Source organism: Atractosteus spatula, chromosome 1 (assembly GCF_055471065.1).
Source record: "Atractosteus spatula isolate fAtrSpa1 chromosome 1, fAtrSpa1.hap1, whole genome shotgun sequence".
Lineage (NCBI taxonomy): Eukaryota > Metazoa > Chordata > Actinopteri > Semionotiformes > Lepisosteidae > Atractosteus > Atractosteus spatula.
The window spans coordinates 65,737,982-65,743,981 of NC_142706.1; positions in this window are offsets into that span (position 1 = coordinate 65,737,982).

Sequence of the window (6,000 nt, forward strand, 5' to 3'; positions counted from 1 at the left end):
TACCAATTACAAATCCCATTAGTCCTTTTAAGACTTGAAAGCCAATTTACTAATATGCCTCAAAAAGAAAAATGAAATCAATTAGCCTGTAATAAAGAGCCAGTTGACCAAACCAGCATATCTTGTGGAGGTGAGAGATAACTGGAAGATACTTTGTACTGGATTTACAACAACAGATTATTATTAGACATTAAAGACAACTCCGTAGACAAAGAAAACCTACAGAAAACCTACAGAATAACCACATACAGGATGGAGGAGGGATTGCAAACTAAATATTGTTAATGGCTGCAGTTTTATATGATGTTTGCTTTAGAGGTGTTCAAAAAGCAGTTACCAAAACAAACACATGATTATTGTTAATCTTATCTTATTTATAATCTTAGTATCAATTAAAAACCAAAATGAACAAACACATTAAGGAACTCCTTTCATTTGATTATTGCACATTTAAAATAGCATGAAGACAGATACAGGTTGCTTTAAGCTTACCTTCCTGATTTTACATCAAAATCAGCTCCACAATGACTCCATGACTTATACTTTTATTTACCAATTTCTGAACTACAGTATGTTATTACGTGTTTTACCAAACAGTTCACAGAAAAGAAATGTCCACCTCAAATTGTATTAAAGTCTAGGGTATGTGAATTTAGTATAGAACTGTGTGCCTTTACAATTTAAAGTATAAAAATTAATTCTAGATTATTTAAAGACTAATAAATTAAAATAAGAAAGAAATAAAAACTAACCAGAATCTTATGGATAAACTCCTTTACTTCACTGAAACCTCTACCCTGGCTACCGTTTATTAAATAAAATTTACATTTCTAGTTATACAGCTTTAAATATAGAATAACCAGAAGGTAAATATTGCGTAAACTAATTATTTTAGAAGCATCTTCAAGCATATTAATTGCATTGTTAATAGTTAATAAAGACCATTAGAGTAGTGGTCAAATGATACCTATCAAATGTTCTGGTTTCTAGCTTATTTGATACAGCCAAGGGGACTTCAGAGAGGCCGATAAAAACAGATGGCAGATGAGCTCCAAAACACACTGTCCTCCTGTTTCTTCTCCCTTGCTAATTTCAGTCTTCTGCAAGATACTCTAAGTCATTCTTCTTCTTGTAAAGGCCTCAGGTGGCGTCTATGTCTCAGAAAGATTCCTTGCCTTTTCCTTTAAGAGCTGGAGGAGGGTCTGTGTAGGAAAATGCACAGATCCAAGTATGAAACAAAAAGGACAGTAGAACTGTCAATGGGACAAATCGGGATTTTGTTTACATTACTATTAAATCCGATGATAATGTTTCAGTAATTTATGTTAAAGCCATTATGTTAGCCTTCAAATGATCCTTACATGTTGGAACACATTTAATTGCAAAAATGTCCTTATCTGTGATTAGTCACAGTCCATAAATGGACAGTCAAATTCTATATTACTAAATGGAGTGTCAGGTATAATTCAATGTACCTCTTCTTAACTGTTGTTGTTAAATCTCTGAAACAGTGTATGGGATAACCTGGTACTATAGTGTACAGTATATGTGACCTTCCAAGTGTGCACTGGTAAAAATCTCATCCAAGCTAAGTTATCTGTTTTGTTCTCTGCATTAGAAAACCTGTGTGAAAGAACTTTATAGTCAAACATTTATATGGAAAAGCTTATTTTCATGCCCATCAAATAATTTTTTGTCTAATATGCTGTAAGATACTTTTTATACTATTTTTAGTTGTGTGAAACTGGCTGTCTCAGCATAACAGCCCTTTTTCTTTCAGGATAGGTATGAAAATGAAAACATATTATAGAAAGAGGATTTTACTGTATAAATGTGTAAATCATGTGTGAATCTGACCAAATGCCATTGAACAAGAGAGAGGAACAATGGAAGAACAATGAAAAATATGAACATTTCCCTATTAGAAGGAACAATTCATGAAACACAATAACAGTATATCTTGTTCATAATCATCTATGTCCAACAGAGGGGGCTAACACCATATTTTAAAATAATGTTTGCTTTAAAGGATCCTTTCTCTTCAGACAAGTGACATGCCCATATTCTGTATTGTAAGATCCCATTAAAGGAAATGTTGTCTCCAACATATGTGTGCATCTACAACAGAAACACAGTCATAGACATCAGGGAAAAATGAAAGTGTTGATGCATAGTGGTTGATTTACAAAAGGTGGTAATAATTCCTTATATTATTTTAAAACCACTGTACTCTAAATTTATTTGAATATGTATGTTTTAAATTTTCACCCACATTGCATCTATTTCGTCTTGGGTTTTTTAATTTTACAAAGACAAAACAAAAGATATCAGATTCATCACACACTGTGGCCCAACCCTCACCTAGGCCTTTTCACAGAATATCACATGTCATATAAAACAGAATATCAGATGGAGCATGCAGGAACTGCCTAATCCCATCAAGCAGGTAAAACAGAATATAATAATATATAAGAATAATACTATAATGTATAAGAAATTTTTTTTTATAAAAAGAACAATGAGTAGCTGATCACAAACATAAACTACTACTACAGATACATAGTGTTTAAGTGTAGGAAGGAGGGGACCAAAGACCATTGGAGTGAAGGTAAGAAAAAAGAGATACCAGCCACTTTGAAACTCATGTTTTTAATTTCACCCATAATAGGCGGAGTGAATGACATGGGGTCACCAATTAAAGATAGGGAGAATGGAAAGATACAGAAAACTAGTTCAGGCTTAATGGGCAGCACCAAAATGCATGAATGTAACCACCAACAGTATTTCCTGAACAATGCTGCCAAATGTCAGTTTCTGATAGACGATAAGGTCTGTCCTGTGTAGCGTGCACTGTGTAGTTTTTTTGTTGTATTCATTGCATTTTACTCCCTAATTAATTGTATTTTACTGATTGTATTTCACTGTTGCGTGACTTAATGTAAGTATTCAGACAAATAACGATCGGCTTCTGCTGGATTGCTGATATGTCTGCTCTACTTTTCTTTGAGAACATAAAAAGTCTCATCTAAACCTGTAATTCATTTGTATATCTTGGATGTTGTTTTTTTAACTAGTTTGATTTCCACTTAAGTATTGAAGATCAGAGCAACGGACTGAACGTTGTTGTTTTTTTTCTTTAAAGTTTCTTCTGACTGGATGTATTAGTTATACTTTTGCTAATGAATTAATTCCCTGTTTTTTTTACTACTGGGAGTAGTCTCAATTAGGAAGATGTGTCCTAAGTGAAATACCATTCTGTTACTGTATGTTGTCTTGAACACAAGGCAGTTTTCCTGGCAATTGTAAAGTCTGGTTTATGCCATATGGCAGATCATATCATATTATTCTTAATGATTTTAATTGCATTGCACAGAGCCTTTAAAGTATGTATTACATAAAACAGCTATTGTTTCATCTCCACACCCATATGAGGAAGAGAGTCAAGTGTTTAATCAAGACAAATATTAATTATTTTATTTAGTTAGTATGCTACGACCAGAGTGGGCTGTGCGCTAAAGAATTAGAACACTTTAAAACAGAACAAAGTGATGAGAATGTTAATCATATCGTTAGCTTCAGTGATCTTTCTTTCATTTCCAAAGAAGAATATTGTGATGCTGACATTGCAGAATATATGCGACTACATGTGATTCATACAAAATAGATGAGATTTCATTTGAAAGTTCCTCAAATGTTTAATATATGCTAAACATGAAAAGAAATATTAGTTAAATTGAATTTGACTTTGAGAATGGGTTTATAGGTTATCAGTAAATTTAGGCTTGGTATTCTGAAGATGCAGGTGTCAGTCTGAAGGTAAACATATTGTAACATTATTTTTCTCAAATTATATTTTTTATAAACATTGCCCCTGTAATAACTACTCATTCAGTCTCTTAAGCTGTTTTCTTAGGGTTCAATATTCAAAACACTTATGGGGAATTGAAGTGTCTTGCAAAAGTATTCAGATCCTTGTACAGTTTTCACAGTTTTGCTGCTTTAAGCCTTGCTGTTATTACACTTTGAAGCAGCCATTCATATTTGTTATCTATACACATCTTAATATACTGTACAGCACATGATTGCATCAGTATGATTTCAGAATCAATACAGCTGTGTTTGTAAGGTCCTTCAGTGAGGTAGTGAATTTGAAGCTATCAAAACAACTCAAAGATCACGCGTCTACATACAGTATAACTACATTTCAATTTCATTTTTTTTTTTGTATTTTAATTTTCACGTTTTTACTGTGACTTATCTTACCCTTAAAAGACTTCATTATGGGCATCCAAATTATGAATACAATATTAAGTTTTTAAAAATGTGCATCCATTATTTCATAATGTCACATTATGGGATGCAACAGGAAGGGTCATGTCAGTTTCTATAATTTTGAACTCTACATAGGAAATCTGTAACATAACATTCCCCCTCCTTAAGATTTCTCAGTCACATTCTTCACCCATGTAGGGATGCTAGGGCTCCCACGCCTAAACGTCTCTGTCACCTACTGAATAATTGCATTCTGTGAGTCCATGTGACACAAGTCTTTCCATGCCATTGTGGCTGTGCGCCACACAGAGCCAAGTAACTCCATGGTGTAACATTTGTGGGTGCAGTAAGATGAAAGTGCAAAGGGGTGAGAGCATATATAAACTGGTGTTTGATAGCAGTACAACTCAGTGGCAATGTGTGGTTCTTTGCCAAGGTATATCGCTGTTTCAGAAGGTGGCACAGTGAAGCTGTAGTGAAAGCAGACAATGAGAGAGAGCAAATCTTTATGAGAATATTAAAGTGAAGTAATTCACCACCTGTCCATCATTTAACAAAGTTCACAATTTGCTTCATTGATGTGGTTTGAGGTGAGTTAATGATCTTGACTGATACTTTCTTTCCAAATGACTGCTATTTTATGATTATGATCTACTGTAGTGTAATTCACAGGTGATTTCAAATGACTTGGATATTTGGTTCATAGTCAAACAAGTCACTCTGAAAAAGGCCCCTTGAAATGGTTTCTGGAACAGGCTACCCACCCTTGTAGTTTCATGACCCCACAATAACGAACAATTCTGAAACTGCAATTTTTAATCATCGCTTAAATACAACAGGTTGATTTTTAGATCACTTGAAAGACTGGAGGTTCTAAAATGTATTATTCCATTAAAAAACTAAATAAATGGATGAGGAGAAAACAAGGAAGTCATCATCACAACCGGTTTATAATTGTTCAGAAGCATGTCTGTGCAATAATTCAATAGAAATAAAACAAACTGTGAAAATAGGTAAAGCAACAAAAAATTATCAGAACAAAATAAATGTGAACAGTTTCTTAAATAATTAAATAATAATCCTTAAATAATAGACACAGTATTGTATTGTCACGGATGTCGGAAGGGACGAACCGTGGAATGGCAGGAGAGCGAAAAGACCCTATGCGTAGCAGCGAGACGGGGGTTAGCCCGGGCTCAGCTGCTCAGGGAATGCCGTATAGAAACCTATGCCCTCAGGTAGCGGACATGGGGCGACCTGGTGCTAGGCAGGTTTCAGGACATCCGAACGTCAATGCTGAGCCCTGGCAGACTGAAAGACCCGGATATATATAGCCCCAGAGAGAGAGAAACACCGGAAGGACAGCAAAGAACCGGAAATGAGAGACAGGACAGAGAAGGAGTGCCCTCTGGCTGCAGAGGGCGTGACATGTATAATATTAAGTTAATCAGTAGTGTACTCTAATAATGTGTCTGTAAACATATAAAGCATATTAATACTGTAGTAGTTCAGGTGGGTAGCTGCGTCAGCATGCGTAGGCTGCAAAGGAATAAGTAATAGGTTTATTCCATGCTGAAAAAAAGAAGAAAGAAAACACAACGTTTCGGCCGTGGAGCCTTCTTCAGGTGTGAGGTGTGTAATATGTACAGTATTTATATATTAAATACTGTATATTTAAATGTATAAATAAATTAATTTAAATATAGTAAAGGACTTATAGATCATGAT